General features: G+C 40.3%; 1 protein-coding gene across 1 annotated transcript in view; it reads right to left on the bottom strand.

The window, feature by feature from the left end:
• The window catches only part of LOC136858242 (pentatricopeptide repeat-containing protein 1, mitochondrial), a 223335-nt gene extending 207894 nt beyond the window's left edge, over positions 1-15441 (bottom strand). The window contains exon 1 of the mRNA XM_067137642.2: positions 15431-15441. The gene's annotated coding sequence lies outside the window, so the exon portion shown is untranslated. The remainder of the gene's footprint in view (positions 1-15430) is intronic.
• Between the last annotated feature and the right edge of the window lie 6555 nt (positions 15442-21996).

The raw sequence follows: 21996 nt of genomic DNA, 5'->3' as shown, positions 1-21996 counted from the left end.
AAATATAGGCAAATCTACCTTCACAACACAGAGAAAGCCACAGCAAGAGGTATGAATGCTATCAAGTGGCATCAAATTAACTATCATAGCAACCCGCTACTTCTTGCTCCGAAACATTGCCCATCTTTCGCCCATCTTATTCATATAAGTCTCTTACCTGTTACTTATGACCTATGAAATCATTGTGCAAAATTTCACACTCACCGGATTGATGGTTCCTGGTATGCCAGTGATATTTCATATTATTACATTTAAATAGATACAGACTCTAAAGATAGGAGCACATTCTTAAATCAAGTGATTATACAGGAGATCATTATCGAATGGATATATCAAAGATTACGATCATCCTTCTATCTCGTGTTAATGACAGTCAAATGGGTAAACAAACTGATGTTGCTTATCATGCAAAATTCTACAGTAGTACATGTGCTGTTATAACAATTTCCACAAGCGGAAAAACATCGTCGTTTTGGAGTTTCATTTAAAACACTGTCCGACTCGTTGGCTGAATGGTCAGCGTACTGGCCTTCGGTTCAGATGATCCCGGGTTCGATTCCCGGCCGGGTCGGGGATTTTAACCTTCATTGGTTAATTCCAATGGCCCGGAGGCTGGATGTCTGTGCCGTCCCCAACATCCCTGCAACTCACACACCACACACAACACTATCCTCCACCACAATAACACGCAGTTGCCTACATATGGCAGATGCCGCCCACCCTCATTGGAAGGTCTGTCTTACAAGGGCTGCACTCAGCTAGAAATAGCCACACGGAATTATTATAAACTAGCAAATGTACCCGTGCTTCGCTACGGTATTCTGCATTGTATACGAATATTGAAGTAAATACTGTACATGCAGTAAATAAGATTGTTTTAAAATAGCATGTCTCTTAGCGTTATCCGAGAAACAATATGCAGAGGTCCCCATACGTTGTTTCCAGTGTAAAGTGCTTGTTACGGATTTGTGATGATAACGACAGGCTCACTTCCCTACTGCGATTCACAATCGAGTTGGGAAGTTTACATTATAATTGCAGGCCCCATTGCCTACTGCGCGGTCACAATCTATTTGGGGAGTTTCCGTTACAATTGCAGGCCCCCTTTCCTACCTCCAGACATATTACAAATTGAAGAGTTTTTATTATAATGGCAGGAAACTTCCCTATAACCAGTCAAAATTGAGTTGTGCAGTTATCATTATAATGATAGGCCCCTTTTCCAACTGCCAGCCAGCTTCCTGCCAGTCACACCAAGTTGATGAGTTTCCATCAAAATAGCAGGCCAGTATGCCTAATGCCAGTCACATTTTAGATGGGTACATCTGTTTATAACTGCGGGAACGCTTGCCTACAGCCAAAGACTGTATGCTGCATGCTCCCTTGCCTTCTGAAAGTCAAATCGAGAAGTGAATTATTCATTACAATGGTAGGCCTGCCTCATTAATGCCAGTTACACAGGAATTGGAGAAGGACTCCATTCCTACTGCCAGTCATAGTCGGTGTGCGGAGTACTGATTACAATAGCAGACACACCCTTTCTCGATCGCTACAAAATCGACATCAGTGAATATATATAGTTCGACATGCGAAAGTATGTGCTTGTTTACAATATTGCAGACCTTCATTTACAGATTAACTGCTTCTAAACGGTACATCATATCGAGAAAAGATTGTACCATAAGACGCCGGATTTAGCGGCCTAAATTGCTGGTCATATGATATCTCATCTATTCATGGGTCAGATTGAGTTAGAAACTTGGGTAAAATTTGTGTAAGATTATCTCACATTGCATTGCTTTTCGGATAATTAAGTGACAGCTACATACATAGCATTTGGCTCACATATGGCTACTGGGTGGACCAATTTTCGTGTAGAGTATGATGATTCTATCTTTCCTCTAAGTGATGGAAGGTATGAATTATGTATGTGAAAAGTACTACTTTACTTAAGATCGAGAAATAGAGAAAAGTCAAACGTAAAATGGATATAAATACGACAAAAAGTCGTACGACCAAGGTTGTAGATCACTCCAAATTGAACGGGGATTGTGCCATCCGTTATGTGATGATACTTCCCGAAGGTCTGCACCATCATTAAAATTGCCTCCATATTTCGATATTCTTCGGGATAGAAAGGGAAAAATTTAAAGCTCTTGGAAGTTTTCCGCCCGTTACAGGCTAAGTCGTAAAATTTTGCCAAATTTCAGTTTTCTTTCTCGACTGGCAGATTATGCCGCAATCTGGGTTTTCAGTGAGAAGTGTAAAAAGTAGAACTTTCAAGATACTAAACCAAAAAATATGCAGATGATCATTATTACCCCTTAAGCGTGTAGCTGTACGAAAATTTCGACAAAATAGTCTATGTACAGGCACACAGTAGTTACGATTTTATTTACATAGATAACTAAGGAACCTGCTCCACGTACAACACCTTTTGGGCTATATCCGCTGGACTTAACCGGAAAAACGGACCGTTTATGATATCTCCCTTATTAATCCTCCTGTCGAAAAAATGCACATGAAAAAAAGTTTTAGAGATGGAATTCCATCATGTTTGGTCGATTTCCAGTCAGGTTGGTCTTGTACTGTATATATTCTGGAAGAGTAAAATCACCATTTCGGTTCCCTATAAACCGCCAGTCCATTCCGGGAACATGAAATGTTATTGACGATCAACACCTACCGTTGGACAGGTGGATGTTAATATAAAGTTTGACTCAAATATCTTCAGTAGTTTTCAAGTTGTAAAACATACGCTTTACACGCACCCGCTCTTGAGTTAAGTCCGGTGGGACTTGTACCGGAAAACGGTCCGTTAATGATATCTCCCTTATTAATCCTCGTATTGAAATGATGCACATGAGGAAAAAGGCCTAGAAATGAATTTCCATTACGGCAGCTAAATTTACATTAAGTTTGGTTGCAAAATGACGGTTTCGGTTTCGTATAATCCCCCAGTCAATTCAGGGATTCAGAAACAATACTTGCCCTAAAACCTACCAAAGGACAGATGGATTCTAAATATCAAGTTTGGTGGAAATATATCCAGTAGTTTCCAAGTTTTAGACAAACAGACAAACAAACAAACAGACAGACACCAAAACAGAATATATGCAGATGGTCATTATTACACCTGAAACGGATAACTGTACGGAAATTTCGCCAAAATTGTCAATGTACAGACATACTCTAGAAGTGTAGACCTTTATTTCGATAGTTACTGCTTTGCAACTGTACGACGTATCTACAAACGGACTTCACCATCAGACGCCCCTTTCAGTGCTCTACATGGTTGGTCCTATGACATCTTCTCGTATCTCCTTTATTTATGGGTTAGATTGAGTTAGAGTCATTGAATGGGGTGAAATCTTGTACAGTTTTTGAATGCTACTTTATATTTTTGATTCTCATGTGACAGCTAGAATCATAAAATTTGGCTATAACATTGCCAATGGTCATGTCAATGTGCGTGCCGAATGTCATGATTCTACCTTTCCTATAAGTGTGCCAAATGATAACATATACGTGTAAAAGTACAAAATCAACTTGTGTTTAATGTATTAGGGATAGAAATACGACGAAAAGTCACAGGACAAAAGTTGTAGATCTCTCCAAAATGAAACGCAATTTGCTTTGTGACTTTTGATACGACTTACTGATTAGCCACCAATTACCCCGAAACGAAGGTCTGCACCGCCGTTAAAATTGCATCCATATTTCGGAATTTTCCTGGGCCAGAAGTTATACATTTGCATAGCTTAGAATATTTCCTCAAAGGAAAGAGTGTACAGCATTCGGGATTAGCACTCGCATACATACGTGGTAATTAAGGAAGAAAGTAATACAGTTTAGTAAGTTTAAATTAATAGAAAATAGATTATAACAGAGGACATCCGGATGACGACAAATATATAAATACCAAGTGAATGTATTGGAAAATCAAATGCTCCTCAATAAATTATGCCGGAGTGAGTTATGGATATAAGAAAGCGGTAATCGGAGAGAAATTTAGGCGCAGGGATTCTTAGGTAATCAGATAAGAAGATGAATATTTGTGTTATTACTTATGCTATTCGAGGACGGTTATAACCTCCAATGATATTCCGCCAATATCCCGCAGAATGGCCGATTGACGACTCTCTTGCTTTCTACCCAAGGAACAACCACGAATTTAAAGGAATGATGAGGAAAATGACAATACGTTACTTCCCTGCTGGCAAGCAGTCAGAGACGTTGCCATGGTAACCCATATATTCGTTATCGCTCTGTCGGTCCCTCAATGCCGAGCATGGTATCGGCAGAAAATAGTAAATTTCTCCGTCATTTGAAGAGTAAGGTAAATTATGAACACAACGAAAGTTGTTTGTGATGAAGAGACCTTTCACATACGGTCCACAGAGTTTGCAGAAAATCAATAGTATAAGAGAAAATGGAGGAAGACCGTTGTGGTTTTCCTATAGACCCCCGTCTTTTCAAAGATTTTAAAATGATATGCATATCGAAACCTTCCCCGGGGTGAGTATACTCTAAATATGAAGTTTGGTTGAGATCTATCCAGCCCTTTCGACGTGATGGTGGAACAAACAAACATTTTTATTCTTTTTAATTTGCTAGTTGCTTTACGTCGCACCGACACAGATAGGTCTTATGGCGACGATGGGACAGGGAAGGGATAGGAGTTGGAAGGAATCGGCCGTGGCCTTAATTAAGGTACAGCCCCAGCATTTGCCTGGTGTGAAAATGGGAAACCACGGAAAACCATTTTCAGAGCTGCCGACAGTGGGGTTCGAACCTACTATCTCCCGAATACTGGATATTGGCCGCACTTAAGCCAAACAAACAAACAAACAAACAAACAAACAAACAGACAAACAGAAACGAACAACTTTATTTATAAGATTATTTTTATACCACTCCCCTCGCCCCCTGCCAAAAGGGTGCTAGGGGTGTCTTACCCTCACGCGGTTTGTCTCCTGATACTAATTGATAAGTGTACCACGTTTGGTGAAATTGCTCCAGTGGTTTAGGAGGAGATGTGTCATATACACACCCACACCCACACACCCACGCACACACATACATCAATTTTTATTTATATCTCACCCCCTTCGCTCCCCACTTGGATTTGCAAAAAATCCGGAGTAATACTATTCATCTCAGAGACCCTGAAATCTATGGATTCGAAACTGTTTTTAATTATTTCTATATCTCACCCCACCCCCCCACCCTTTGCTCCCAACCTAAAAGGGGGCTGGATTTTAAAAAAATTCTAGAGTATCACTTTTCAACTCAGCGACCCCGAAAACTATGAATTCGACACTATTCTCGATTATTATTGTAACTACCACCCCCCTGACCCTCTCCCTTAAGGGCGCTAGGGATGGCTTACCCCCCACAGTGATCGTCTCCCGATAGTAAGTGATTCGTGTACCAAGTTTGGTTGAAATTGCTCCAGTGGTTTAGTTGGAGATGTGTCATTTACACACACACTTCCATTTCTATATATAGTAAGATTTTTACACTCGTTCTTCACCCCCTTTCCATCCCCGCCCAAAGGAGTCCTATGAGTGCCTTACACAACAGTATATTTTTTTCCCAGATATTAAGTCTTATTTGTACCTATTTTGGTTGACAGCTATGCCCAAACGTACATGCATAATCTCACTGCTCTAGAATCCTGGAGCTGACGTTGCCATGGTTACGGCAGTTCATTTCTTTATCCGATTCCTAGAGCAGGGGTAGTGTGGTGCCAATATCTCCGTAACGGTTGGTTTTAGGGCCTTAAAACATGGTTTTCGGGCCCGTAGGGCTTACCGAGTTTTGTTCTTTGCGTCAAGAGGATTAAATTGAGCTTTGTCTCGTCCTTATACGACAAATTCGATATTTTGCCTATAATAGTATAAGAGAAAATGGGGGAAAACCGTTTTTCCTATAAAACCCCCGTCTTTTCAAAGATTTTAAAATGATATGCATATCGAAACCTTCCCCGGGGTCAGTATACTCTAAATATGAAGTTTGGTTGAGATCTATCCAGCCGTTTCGACGTGATGGTGGAACAGACAAACAGACAGACAAACAGACAAACAGAAACAATTTTATTTATATAGATTTAAAACACCAACAGCCTGTACTACGACTGTCAGATAAACAGCCAGATACATAGGCTGCAGTTTTGCAAACTAGAAGTTAAATATTTTCTTAAGTACTACCGACGAATTTTAACTACAGTATTGTTATACGGAAGATGCAGTAACATTTTTATTGCGTTGGTAATAAGATTGCTGAAAATATAGTGAAATTTAGCGCAGTGGTATATGTGTTCCCTGGCGTTTCAGTTTGTTTAGCGCATTCCTCTTGACATTGTATTACTAGATTCCAATATTAGTCCGCCTCTGTGGTGCAGTGGTTAGTGTGCTTAGTTACAACCCCCGGAGGCCCGAGTTCGAATCCCCGGCTCTGCCACGAAATTTGAAAAGTGGTATGAGGGCCAGAACGGGGTCCACTCAGCCTCGGGAGGTCAACTGAGTAGAGATGGGTTCGATTTCCACCTCAGCCATCCTGGAAGTGGTTTTCCGTGGTTTTTCACTTCTCCTCCAGGCAAATACCGGGATGGTACCTAACTTAAGGCCACGGTCACTACCCTCTCTCTTCCTTGTCCATCCCTTCCAATCTTCCCATCCCCCGCAAGGCCCTTGTTCAACATAGCAGGTGAGGCCGCCTGGGCGGGGCACTGGTCATCTTACGCAGTTGTATCCCCAGACCCAGAGCCTGAAGCTCCAGGTGGTGGTAGAGATGGGATCCCTAACTGAGTCCGAGGAAGAAACTCTTGAGCGTCTACTGTAAAACAGAGTTTTTAATTAATTTTCTCGGGTTAACATGAATGTCCCACCAGAGATCTTTTACATACTGACACAGTACGACATGGTGTGCCGAATGACTTATGTGCCCTCCAAAAATCTGCCTACCCCTCATGAGGTTGAACACGAGAGAATCCTTAGCCTTCGCAATTTTAAGGTCGATATTGTTGGAAGGGAACAAGAGCCATTCGTGGTCTACAAGGTGATGACCTACATTTTCTGGGATAATTAAAAAAATAGATGGTGTAGAGGCTGGAGATAAAATCCGAAGGGGAAATTCAAGACCCAAAAAAATTGAAGTCTTGTTAGACCAAGCTGTGACTCCATGATTGTTACGCACGTCTCAAGTTACGACCCATTTGCGAAACTATTTCATTACATAAGTTGAGAAGAAACTTTATAGTTCTCCCTTGTTTACAAGGAAGAGAGCTTTCCATTTATTCTCGCTCTTTATCCAGAGATTACCATCTCGATCTTTTGATGCCGGATTATTAATACAACTTCTCCTGTGAGGAGGCTACCACAAGGACAAAGTATATTGACTACACAATATTGTGTGTTACCGTCACAAGTCACTCTCTTATAAATTGTCACCTGAACTTTCTTTTAAATCTTTACACACAGGATGGTAGACTTTTGGACAGTCTACAAATTTGACGAAAACAGTTTGCACAGTGGAACTGCACAATAGCTTGTTATGAAGAACGTAAATGAATGCCCTCAGCCTACAACTATGGAAAAACAGCACTTAACCGTGAAAATGTTTTATTGAACGTACGACCAGCCGTGAAACTTGTACATATACAGTTACTTTTAATTTATGTTTTTTCTACAATCATTGGCTTTACGTCGCACCGACACGATGGGATAGGAAAGGGCTAGGCGTGAGAAGGAAGGGATGGTGTCTTTAATTAAGGTACAGAACAAACATTTTCCTGGTGTGAAATTGGGAAACTAAGGAAGACCATCTTCAGGGCTGCCGACAGTGGGATTCGAACTCACTATCCCCTGAATATACGCTGGTAGCTAAGTGACCCAAACCACGCAGTCACTTGCTCGGCTTTAATCTATGTAAAATTGTCTTTATACCTGTACTGTCATAATATTATCCCAATACATAGTTTCTGTATCGAACAGAACATGAATGGGCACTGGTGGCTTCAGTTTTAGTTTTATCTGCCTGTTTACAACATCACGGGAAAGCAACTTGGTGTAGTTGCACGGAACATGGTATTTAAGTTAAGTGAGAGAAATATCTGAACTACTCATTTTGCGATTCGTATTTAAGAGAAGGACGGTTGAGCGGAAGGCTTGAACGCAAAGAGAACGAAACTCACTAATATATCCAAGTACTTCTAATGCAATCAATATAATATATACCGAGCTTGGTAGCCGCAGTCGCTTAAATGCGGCCAGTATCCAGTACTTGGGAGATAGTAGGTTCGATCCTCACTGTCGGCAGCCCTGAAGGTGCTTTTCCGCGGTTTTCCATTTTCACGCCAGACAAATGCTCGGGATGTACCTTAGTTTATTAAGGCCACGACCACTTCCTTCACACTCCTAGCTCTTTGCTGTCCCACAATCGCCACAAGACCTATCTGTGTCGGTGGGATGTAAAACAACTTGTAAAAAATATACATCTCTTTATATAAAAGACTAAGTCCGAATGCCGGTATTCAACGCCCAGCCAAAACTATTCGACATAAAGAAATTGAATTTCAGGGATACATTTATATTACATTGTAGGTGCTCACTAAGGGAGGATTTTCGGATATTCCGTCACTAAGGGGGTGAAAACGGGGGTGAATTGTTTAAATGAGTACAACTATAGCTCAAAAACTTTGTATTTGGAGTGCAATTTAAAAATAAACACGTATATTTTTCGGAAAATTCCCTTAAGGGGGTGAAATTTGGATACTTATATCTCAAAAACTGAAAGTGTTACAGGCATGAAAATTGGTACTTGGAATCTCCTTTAAAAATAAAGAAGCACGCATATTTTTGTTTTCGGAAAATCCACCTAATGAGGAGTGAACAAGAGTGAAAAAGGGGTGAATTTTTAAAATGAGTATATCAAGAGTATATCTAAAACAAGTAACATTTTACAAACGTGAAAACTGATATTTGGAATCTCCTCTAAATGTAAAGAAACTCGCATAATTTTTCGGAAAATCCACTTAAGGGAAAGTGGAAAAAAGGGGTGATTTTTAAAATGAGCATATCTACAGTACCATACATTTCAAAACTTAACATATTAGAAACGGGAAAATTGGTTTTATCAGTCTCTTTTTAAAATAAAGAAACACGTATTCGCTTGTTTCCAGAAAACCCACTTAAAGGGGGGCGGGGTTTAAAAAGTACTGAAGAAGTGGTTGAATAACTTTTTTTTTAGGATACTTATACCTCAATAACTTAAGATGTCGCAGACGTGAAAATTGGCATTTGGAATCTTCATTAAACAAGAAACAAGTATTTTTTGTTTTCAGAAAATCCACTTAGAAAGATTGGAAAGAAGAGAAATAGGGGTTGAAGTATTTTATTATGATATATAGATAAAATTGTAACGACCGTGTGTCTGTACATTTACATATCCGTTTCAGGCGTAATAATGACCATCTGCATATATTTTAGCTTTAGTTTCCTGAAAGTCCTAATTTTTATTCCTCTCCCCCAAAATCAAGATGGCGACACAATCTGCCAGACGAGATAGAAAATTCAAGTTTGGCAAAATTGTAGGTTTTAGCCTGCAACCGACGGAAACTTTCCAAGATGTTTAATTTTTCACTTTTTACCCGCCGGAAAATATCGAAATATGGAGGCAATTTTAATGACGGTGCAGACTTTCGTATCGAGGCATTTCGTGGTTATATGGTATATCGTATCACAAAACGGATGGCAAAATCGAACTCAGCATGTTGTTGTTGTTGATGATGATGATGTTGATTGTTGTGTAAAAAGGGCCTAACATCGAAGGTCATCGGCCCCTTCAGCATGAAGAGATCTACAATATTAGTCCTGTGGCATGTTGTCATATCTCTATTCCCTATGCATTAAATTTGGCTGTATTTCTCGACTGTACGTAAATTTTGCAGTTTTTACACGTATAATTCATTGTTTAACACATTTATATATAAGACAGAATCATCAAATTTGGCGCGAACATGGCCTTCCCAGTAGCCACATGTGAGCCAAATTCTATGTTTCTAGCATCCGGAAAATAATACAGTGTGTGAAAACCTTTACAATATTTCTCCCTATTCAACGTTTCTAACTCAGTCTAACTCATAAATAGAGGAGATACGAAAAATGTCATAGCATCAGCCATTTAGCTCGCTAAAAGAGGCGTCTAATGGTGCAGTTCGTTCGTCGATATAACGTACCGTTTAGTAGCAGTTAATCTGTAAAAGAAGATCTGCAATATCGCAAACATGCATTTACTTTCGTATGCCGATTTGTAGCAATCAAGAAGGGGTGTCTGCCGTTAAAATTAATACTTTACAAATCGATAGTGACTGTCAACAGGAGGGCGTCTGCTATTGTAATCAATACTCACCACATCGACTTTGACTGGTTGTAGCAATGATGTCCTTCTCCAACTGCTGTGTAACTCATTAGTAAGGAGGGACTACCATTGAAATGAATAATCCCCTTCTTGATTTGACTGGCAGAAGGAAAGGGAGCTTGCAATTTTGTTCAAAACTCCCCTACCCGATTATGTCTGGAATTAGGAAAAGGGGCCTGCCATTGCAATGAAAACTCCACAAATGGATTGTGACCACACAGTAGACAAAGGGGTCTGCCATTATAATGAAAACTTCCCAACTCAATTGTGAATGCCAGTAGGCAAGTGAGCCTGCCGTTATCATTACAACTCCGCATTCGCAATTTACGTTGGAAACAGCGTATGGGGATTTCCCCGTGCTGTTTCTTGAATAACGCTAAGAGACATGCAATTTAACAGAATCTTATTCACTGAGTGTTCAGTAATTTACTTCGATATCCGTATACAATGTAGAATACCATAGCGAAGCGTGGGTACATTTGCTTGTATATATGTAGATAATGCAGAGTTTGTAGTAATAACTCTTTCCCACCAACAATCTCCAGTATATCTTCCATACGACAAGCAATGAAACGGCATTATTTTAGATCTCAGTGGGATTTATTGGGTAGGGGAGGGAAGAGTAGAGGTCGGCAGATGGACCTTTCAGCCTCAGTGGTTCCGATCTTCGAGATCATCGTGTATGGTTGCATCTAACTGAGCAAGCCTGGGGAAAGTTTTATATTTGCACTACAGGGTGTTACTGTTTATTGAATTGTTTGGCCTATTTTGTTAATACTGTTTCTAATAGCTGTGCCATTATTGCACTGAGGTGGAACTAGAAATTTGCCGCAATCTTTTCGAAGCACAATTCTATTTCTTGTTAAACCTTTACTACGAAGAAAGTTCAGTCAACCTTCTTCTTCGAAGGATTTTTCATTGTCTTTGCTACTGAAAGGTACTACTATCTGTAGATATATCACAGTCACTGTACCTAGGCATATAAGAATATAGGTTTCCATGTTTTCATTCACATTGTTACATGCCGGCCTAATAGTAGCCCCTTTCAGTACTTCCAGGAAGGGGCTGGTGACTCAAACGACCTGGAATCTCCCAGCCGGCTTGTGAGGTGGGGCCCGCCTTTCCGTGTATAGTTCTCGGCGGCCTGCTTGCCTGCGAGTTCCTTGGAGATTGGAAGGGAATATTCTGCCTGTAGTGACATCGTAAAATTTCTGGATCAAATCACGCGAGCTATAAAAAGGGAGCCTAGCCGCGGACAGTCTGTTAGAGTTGAACTCCGTGGGGAAGTCAGTGTGAGACTCAGTGAATTGGGGTTCGGTGGCTGGGCTGAGGACGACAGAGGTGTTGGCTGTCGCAAGTGTCCCACCGAGGTCTGAACGAGGAGCTGTTGTTGTGGTGTTGGAGAGACCAGTGTGTAGGTGCAGGTGACAGAATGAAAGACTGTACTGTGTGTTCGTGTAACTCTGTGGACTGAGGATCGCCGTGAACCTGCGAGAAAACGCGCTATCGTTAGTGCGGGGATAAATAGACCTGTGTTAATGCTCGCTGTTGTGGGTATCGTCCTGCTGATGAATACTGTTGGGCTGTTTAGTTTTTTAACCGCATGGGACTGTGTGAATAACTGGACCATAAGTGGAGTCGAACCGACGAACAGTCTCGTGTGTTGTATAGTCAGTGTTCAAATCCAGCTGTCTACGAACGCGGAGATGACTGGACTTTGGGAAAGTGAAAGTAAGGATTATAGACGTTCCCAGGTAGCAACCGACCGGGACTCTCGGGTGTGTGAACAGAAGAGAGATTTGTAAATAGACTAGTAATTAGTGTGACCATTCATAACTGGTTAGAATTGTTTGTGTAGAAATATGTGTGTGTACATTTATTAGGCCATCCTGAAATAAATTAGAGTAATGAAACAGATGGAGTTTTATATTCGTAACAATATTCTGAATTTCCACTTGAAGACGGGTACTATCCGATGCTTACTAATGAAAGCGGTTGAGTAATAACCATCTTGTGACTCATCCATCATCTTTGCCACTGCATACCTTTTGATGATGATGATGATGGTATACTGCGTGTCTATTGCAGCCTGATGCAGTCTTTATAAGGAACACTCTCCGATGAGAGAGAATTGCGTCTATCATCGAAAAGAAAATGGGTGTTGGTATGGTGTGGTGGGGTGTACGGTAGTGTGTGATCTATGAGTTGCAGGAAGTTTAACAACGGAACAAACAGAACACGGGAATTCACTATACTCGTTAAGAGCCCACGTCTTGGCTGGGAATCGGAACCGAAGACCAGATCTTAGGAACAGGCATGGTAATGGTGAACGTGATTTTAACGACCAAGGTAACGGAATCTTAATGGAGGGGGAACCCCAGAGGCTGACATCTTGGAAGCGTGGGTTAGCAAGCAAGGGGCCCATGGCTGAGTCTGCCATTGCATTCAATTCATTGTAACACTTTTCTTCCTTTTATCCTTCCTATCCGACTTTTCTGGGTCAAGTCATGTTCTCTTCCGAAGCGAATTGTATTGGATTGACGAAGCATAGAGTGTCTTTCATTTTCACGTCCTTTGTGGCCCTGTCTTTCCTTTTCCCGATATTTTCATTTTTAAAGGGTAGACCCAACTTTCCTTTTCTATTTCAATTATTGTTAGGAGAGAATGATTGACCGTTTGTATTGAGCACATAATTCTACATTGCTAAATGGACCGCCGCACGGCTATGTAGGACCAACTGTGAGAGGGAGAGAAAGAAAAACGCGCATCCATCTTTGTAACACATTTAGCCTCAGGTCCGTGACTTGTCAGTACGAGTTCAGAATCAGTGTATTGATAAGGTAGTATTTCAGCGAAAAATGCCACCTATCATGATGAGGTTTACAATTTTATATCGAAATCCAGTGAAGGGAGATGATTTTGGCATTTTGGAAATTTATTTTTGTGACACCGTGTATTTGTGGTATAGAATCACGGCATGCTATTTTGCTCCTGAGGTTATTTGGTTATGAGATCGCTTGTACTTAAAAAGTTTCAAGCAAGAAGAAAACGAATCGTAATGAGAAACGAGATATTATGAGAATAATTAGGAAGAACGTTTAATGCAGAATAACCTGTATTTTATGAGTGATATGTAATGAGCAGAACGCTGAGGAATAAAGGCCTTGTAGTTTGATGGAGAGGAAATTTTGTGACAGGGTGTATATGTTGAAGTGTAATATTTATGACACAGGCTGTATAAGAGGAGCGATGTCCTGCAGCGATCCAGAACGACTGAAAAATGTAAGGGTTGTCAAGTCCAAGTGAGTGCGTTCGAAATACAAGTTGATGTTCTCCCATGATTATTAATTTACGTAAGACTGTAAGACTAGATAAGACTGTTGATACCAGCGAAGTGCATTTTATGATAGGCGACTTCCCGAACAAAATACATTCTTACTCGCGTTCGAGGTATTACTTATTGTAAATTGAATTTTATTCCCTTTCTTTACGAGGCGAAAAACATCGCGAATTGGAAACATTGCGGGTGAGAGAATGAATTTATTAGACTGAGAGTTTATCCTGCGTATGTTGATGAGATTTAACTTCACTAGATACTGTACAATGATACATGTTTACAGTGCTGACATTGCAGGTTGTTTGGAGCCTCACACTCGAGTTATGTTGTCAATTCGTGATGGTTGTGATTATTGTTTTCAGTAATATCACGTAATATCATACGAGATTTAAGTTTACTTTTTTTAGCGAACTTTACCGCATGTGTTTAAATTGTAATGAGTGATAGATTGAACTATTCAAACCTGTTACGGTATTTAATTTCGATTTCACACTTTATAATAGGAAATTGACATAGTTAATATTTCCAGATTCGAGTTCATTTTTGTAGTAAATTTTACCTCATGTGTTAGAATTTAAACGAGAATTAGATTTAAATATCCGGACATTGTGTTAAAGTCTCGCTTTCGCCCCGCAGTATCAGTGATGTGTAGATACCATAGCGTTGGCTCAACGATAGCTTTAGGATGCCGCGTGTGTTTAATTATCGTTAGAGCTGTGTAGACACTGTAACGTTGGCTCAACGATATGATTAGGACGTCGTCTGTACATAGCCATGTCATAGGTTAGGTATTTTTGCGAATCGACTTGAACGATGTTAATGTCTGCAGTAGTGGATACAGATACGGAAGATATTAGCAGGTAGGCTACTGTTTAGGCCATGTTTCGATATACTCTTTACTAGCTGGAAGGTGCTCCCATAATAGCGTTGCATCAGTAGTGGCATAAGTGTAAGGATTGTCTCACGTGGAAACCTGGCTAACGGAGACTGTTCCCTTACTTAGCCGCGTGCGTTCAATCTCAATGAACTTTCGTTTCTATTTGTTTCTTTCTCTTTACTTCGAGATTTATTGTTCGGGTGTACGGTATGTTATGAAAGTGCAGTGTGTTGACAGTTAATTTTTTGTAGGATTTACACTGCGAATGCGGTTTCGATTTGTCAGCTGTTATTATATTATATTTTATTTTATTTTACATTATTCACATTAGTTAGGTAAAACGTTGATCTACCGATCACTTGTTGTAGTTTAAGGGACCAAGTGTAGATAGACCGATTTGTAATTGTAGTTGAAGTTATGAAGAATTGGAAATATTTCATGTTTTTCTATCATGGACTTGTACTTTCAATGCTTCAAATACGTAAATGTTTCATAAGCTGTAAGTTGATTTAGTAAGAAAACTTTTCGAGTGATTTATCACTCTTTTTTAACTTCAATGTTTGGCGTTGTTTTCTAAAAGCATAGTGAATTAATGTATCCCTGCATTTCGCAGTTTTGTTCCTTGAAAACGATGTAACGTAAGATCCCCTCGGGTCAAGTGTTGTTGGTTCATTCTGAACATCTGTTTGGGGTGATGCATATTTCAGCATCGGGATTCATCTATAACTGAAGGGCGTCACGATATGATAATACATGGTGGAATTTTATTTCAGATTGTGGTAATTGTTGTTAACTTGTAATAAACACAATGCTTTCAAATAATATTTCGCAACTTATCCAAAGCAACTGATAGTCAATTTGGTTCGATTAAGGATCCACTCGGGAGATGTTCCAATATTCGAGAGGATGGTCGACTGGTGGATAACATTAATTAAATGTAAATCTGAAATTCTACTTGTTGAAAGTCAGATTTTCCACGGATCGTGTGGGTTAACTCTCAGTTATCGTTTGGGTCAATGTTGCCCGATTTTCAGGTTTTATATTATTTTTCTGGTTTTGTTGTCCACAAATCTTACATTGCGTTTTCACACTTTGAAAGACATTAATGTAAATAATTTCAAGATCCTTTCACCATTCACGTTATGCGTTGTGACTGCGTTATAACATGTTGTGACAAACTTAATTGATTTTTCCTGGTTATTCAGTAAATATAATTATGTGATTTAATTGCATAATTTTTTGGTAAACACATATTTGCTCCTCATTTCAAGTAGTTATGCTCTCCTCTGTATCCTGTCGATCGGTCAATGAAGTGACTGAAGATAAGCCGAAGCGACCCCCAAGATCTAAGAATCGATATTGTTCTAACGAAGAAGTTGAGGCAGACGACTGACGATGGAACGGTAAGTTCAAGGTTCAGTATTTTCTCTTTAAACAATGATCACCACCATCACCATTAATAGGAAAACTGAAAAACGGAATCACCGTGCGATTTGGCCCCGTGGCTGTGAGCTTGTATTCGGGAGATAGTGGGTTCGAATTCACCATCGGCAGACCTGAAGATTTTTTCCATGGTTTCCCATTTTCGCACCAGAGAAATGCTGGGACTGTACCTTAATGAAGGCCACGGTCGCTACCTTCCCAATCCTAACCCTTTCCCATTCTTGCGTCGCCAAGAACCTTCGATGTGTTAGTGTGACGTTAAAACACTAACAAAAGAAAATATCAAAAAAAAATGTAATCACTCAATATTATATTTGGAACCTACTTAGTCGAGTCGATAAAGACATGTTTCATTTGGCCAGAAGAACGTAGGTTTGAGGAGTTAGGTACTAGACATTACGTTTATCACCCACTCTTTCAGGGGCCTTCATGGCCCATATGGAAATAGCTTAGTCTTTTACAATGTTAATCTGCATTCTCCCTGTGGTTAGTAGACCGTGAAATGTCTACGATTCCCGGTTCGAGTTCTCTAAGCTGACAACCCATCTCCGGAGCTGCACGATGCACGGTTGTTGTCCTTTGGAACAGCTGCACTGACATTTAGATTGGACGAGAGAATGGCTACTCCAAATGGCTTCCTTTTCAATGGAACTAATGCTCCTTCTGACATTCAAACCCTGCTCCGTGGAAGGGCGACGTGACTTCTATGACACTAAAATGAGGAGGGTGTTATCGACTAACTTTTGGTCAGTCGAAAACTGCACTTCTAATATTATGACAAGGTATTTCATTTCTAAAGGACGATGATTTTTTATGAACTCCATGATAAAGGGAACAAGAAAGGTTCACCTATTCAATGCCATACAATGTCATAAAATAATTTATAACATTTTATTATGCTTAGTACCGGTTTCGATGCTTGTGTGCATCATCATCAGTCATAAAATTAGAAAAACATACAATGACAAGGTTACAGAAACAGAAACAGTGTACACAAATTTTACAAAATTAGGCATGACTTAATTAAAAACATGATCGTAAACATTAACTTATCCGACTCGTTGGCTGAATGGTCAGCGTACTGGCCTTCGGTTCAGAGGGTCCCGGGTTCGATTCCCGGCCGGGTCGGGGATTTTAACCTTAATTGGTTAATTCCAATGGCTCGGGGGCTGGGTGTTTGTGCTGTCCCCAACATCCCTGCAACTCACACACCACACATAACACTATCCTCCACCACAATAACACGCAGTTACCTACAAATGGCAGATGCCGCCCACCCTCGTCGGAGGGTCTGCCTTACAAGGGCTGCACTCGGCTAGAAATAGCCACACGAAATTAAAAAACATTAACTTATAACCTAAACCTAAAAATATAGCACCAAATGTCTTAAAACTTTGTATATACTTCCTCTTGACAAGAGTCCTTTAAATCTGAAAGCGTTGAATAATATGTGATCAGATTAAATTGAACCGAGGCCAAAAACTAATATCTCACTATTTTAAACTAAACTCAGTGGTATAACTTATAAGGTTTTCAGTCTGTCGAACACATAAAACACTTAGAACATTTAACACGTCATAACCTCAACTACCAGTCACCTAACCGATTGGACTCCTCCAAGGGGAGCCTCTGTGTGAGGTTAGGTTAGCGTTCATGTAAAAAATGAAATGAAAATGATACTATCTTTTCCAGAATAATGACGTTCTTTTGGCTCATTCGGTTCTTATGATAAAACACCCAAATATGTTTTGCAGTACGTAGTTAGTGTTGCGGATCATGCACTGAAAGGTAAGTTCAGCATTGGTATGGAAATAAATACACGAAAATGCACAATCTGAACTGCAAACTGCACAGTATATGAAATGTATAACATCTCACAGTTATTTGGGTTTGTCTCCATTCTGTAATATTCTCAAACGTTTATAGTATATCCAATTAATTCTTCATGATTTCGGCGCGTATACCAAATAACCTAGCTGCATAGTTTTGTGCCGAATGCTCGTATTCTTCTGATTATTATTATTATTATTATTATTATTATTATTATTATTATTATTTGTTTGTTTGTTTGTTATTTGCTTTACATCGCACCGATACAGGTAGGTCTTATGGTGACGATGGAACAGGAAACGCCAATGAATGGGAAGGAAGCGGCCGTGGCCTTAGTTAAGGTACAGCCTCAGCATTTGCCTGGTGTGAAAATGGGAAACCACGGAAAACCATCTTCAAAGCTGCCGACAGTGGGGTTCGAACCCACTATCTCCCGGATGCAAGCTCAAAGCTGTGCGGCCCTAACCGCACGGCCAACTCGCCCGGTATTATTATTATTATTCGTTTATCGGCCAACTAGGTACCACGATAAGTTTCATTGTACATTCTGGCGTTTACTCAGTTTTCGATTGATCCAGTGCCGGGCCTCTCAGGGTGCATGCGCCTTCATTTGGTTGCCCAGAGTGCAGACTCCCACTCCTCGATTTGGAGCAATAGCGCTGTCTCTCGCTTTCCCCACGCCTGTCTCGCTCGCTCCCCCTGTCTCCCTCTTCTTCACTTGCTCCGTAGCGCTCGAAATCCGAGCCGAGTTGAGCCGAGCTTAGCCGAGTAGCCCAGAAACGAAGCGTTGGTCCGAGCCGAGCCGAGTGGAACCGATGGACTGTGCACAGGAACTCTGCGCCGCTGTTTGCACGCGTGAGATTGTGGGCGTTTGATAGACCCTGCTCCAGTGGGTTTTCATCAGCTGGCTGTGTCGAGCGCCTCGTTCATCCGATCTCTTTACACCTGTTGTCCACTTCTCATCCCGGAAAGTCCTAAAAGTCTCAATGCTTTTTCTGTGCGCGCCATCTGGTTGTAGACTAATTTCTTCGAAGTCTTTCTTGACGTTAACGTACCAGGGACCTGTTGTTTTTAGTTTTGAGTCAAAATTATTAAAAATGCGTTTTTGTCCATCGAGAGTCGTCCATCCGTCGTAAATGACCGTAGAAGTGAGCCCTGCGCTTGCGCATTGTGTCCGTAATCTTTCTTTATCTTAGAGTAGATTTATTGTCTGGATTTTCTTATTTTATTCTTCTTATTATTCCAAGGGATTCTCGATTATTTTGCTTCAGTTACAGTATACTTCATTTTAATGTACTGTCATTCCATTCTCTCGGTTAGAGTAACTGGCTGCTGACCGACAGATGGACAATTTAATTCTCAGCTACATCAGAGTGGTGGTGATTATTGTTTAAGAGGAAGAACAATTGAGTAACCATTCTCTATTAACACTAATAGAGAAGGAGAATGAAAGAGGTCCGACACTTTGAAGAATGAAGGTTTAAGCAAAAGATTAAGTTAAATGTACTTTAGGACTCGCAAACATAATACCGTCGGATTCGGAAAGGAACAAGAGTTGACCAAGAGAGTCGGATAGAAAGATAAAGTCAATCACTCTTGGAAAACTTCCTCTTTACAGTTTTCAGGAACTCGATCGGATTAAATTACCGATCATATAATTTAAGTAATTCCGAATCCTTAGTTAAACTTAAGTTCCTACTTGGATATGACTGATCATCTGTTTTAATTTAACATGGCACAATTTAATTATTTATTTCAATACCATTCTGGGATTTTATTCTATTTACTTGAGGTTTTCTTCTACCAACTTTAGGTCTTTCTCTAATTTCTCAACCGGACTGTGTAGCGTCCGGATCCATGGCTAAATGGTGAGCGTGCTGGTCTTTGGCTCAAGGGACCCCGGATTCGATTCCCGGCCGGGACGGTTGGTTATTTCCGCTGGCCCGGGGACTGGGTGTGTGTGTCGTCCTTAAACAGAAAATACAAGGAAATGGAAAAATTAGAAAAACAAGAAAAAACAGTAAAAAGTCTAAAATTCTTTTAAAGAAAGTAGCTCGGAAGGTAGTGCACTGGTCTTCTGAGCCCAACTTGTTCAGGTTCAATCCTGGCTCTCTCCGGTGGTATTTGAAGGTGATCAATTACGTCCGTCTCGTGTCTGTAGATGTACTGGCACGTAAAAGAACTCCTGATTGACAACATTCCGTCACCTCGGGGCCTTCGAAAACCATTAAAATTCAGATAGTGTGACGTAAACCAAATAACATTATTCTCTAATTCTCATTCTCATCAACTATCTTCGCTAAAACTTCCTGATCAGCCTAAATTCCTATTTATTTATTCAACTATGTCTTCAACTATTCTCAGTCTTTATTTCCAACCCTTAGAAGAATAAGAGTCTAGGCAAAAGGGAAGGCTGACTAAGGGTATGAAAATGCAGCTTTGGTCTCGCAAACCTAATATCGCTGTTCATGGAAATGAAAGAGGTCACCTAATAAAGTTGAAAGCGAGGAGGCTGGTACAAGTAAATGAAGATACCCGCAGACATGCCAGACTCAACTAGGTTACCCGTGGTAGCCACCCAAGTACAGAGCCCCTGGGGCTTTTCCCTTCTAGTCACCTCTTTCGACAGGCAGGAGATACCCACGTCACCCACAGACACATTATCTGGTAGGGCGGTAGAAGAACGGTACCTCACCGAATCTGAGAGTGCAGCCATATGGGAGGATAAACCGATAAACTAACAAATGAGAATGAAAATACACATGGGACTATTTTTTAATTTCGTGGGACTATTATAGCCTAGTGCAGCCCTTGTAAGTCAGGCCCTCCGACAGGGGTGGGTAGCACCTGTCGTGTATGGGGAAACTAAATGCTTTTGTAGTGGAGGGTAGTGTTGATAGGGCTACTGACTAAGTCTCTTATATGAAACTGGAACAGAAACAACGTTTGCACGCCGTTTGAGCCTGAATATCTCTTTATAATATACACGTTTCTGTTTCTTTCTAACTATCAGAAACTCTAACAACTCTCTCTTCAGTTAAATTTAGTAGTTTTCAAACTTGTATCGCTGCGGTTGTTTTCTTCAGCTTCTCCAAGTGTAGGAGTAGTAGCATGGATTCCTTTCGCATTCCCTATCATGCACTTTAAACATTCCTTTCACTTTCTGAACTTATAAATTTTATTGCGTTTTAGCTCATGAAAAAATAAAACCTGGAACATGGAGTGGAGTTTCACTTATTTAGTCCAAAGAGTTGAAAATGTATAACTGTAAAGTCCAGGGTAACTTTTCAAGTGTTAATAGAGATAGCTGACGTCCATTACTATTAAAAGTACTGTCTTTTAGTCTATAAGAATGAAAGGTGAATGTATTCAGAATATGATATTCATGTGCGATAAAGTAATGTAGTCGACTGTTGTTAAAGGAAGGAGATCGATATAACGAGAATATATTAATAAGGATGACACAAGAATCAAGGTCAGAAATTAATACGTTGAGTGATCTGTGCTTTTTGAATCTTGGAACCTGATGCTGTACATAGAAGGTGATGATGGTGATTATTCTTTTTTTTCTGCAAGTTGCTTTATGTCACAGAGATACAAATAGGTCTTATGGCGACGATGGGACAGGAAAGGGCTAGGAGCGGGAAGGATGCGTCCGTGGCCTTAATTAAGGTACAGCCCCAGCATTTGCCTGGTGTGAAAATGGGAAACCACGGGAAACTATCTTCAGGGCTGCCGACAGTGGGGTTCCAACCCACTATCTCCCGAATACTGGATACTGGCCGCAATTAAGCGACTGCAGCTATCGAGTTCGGTGATTATTCTTTCAAGGATAATAAAATAATAACAACAACAATACTCAAATGGCCTGAGAATTCTGTACTGACGTCATCTAGGCGGCCTGTATGTCAGTTTCTACATTCTCCTTGAGCTACTGTTTAGCAACGAAAGTAGAATTCTACTGGACCGATACTGTGGCTGAGTTAATTTAATTTTGTCCAATGACACTGAGTAGAGCACCAGATATCTTTAACATGTCAGTTATAATGGCAATGTTTACCGAGAGTTTTGAATGTCCTTCAAAAAA

This window comes from Anabrus simplex, chromosome 1 (assembly GCF_040414725.1).
Source record: "Anabrus simplex isolate iqAnaSimp1 chromosome 1, ASM4041472v1, whole genome shotgun sequence".
NCBI lineage: Eukaryota > Metazoa > Arthropoda > Insecta > Orthoptera > Tettigoniidae > Anabrus > Anabrus simplex.
Note: the sequence above shows the minus strand (reverse complement) of the source record. Positions and strands in the feature narration are given on the sequence as shown.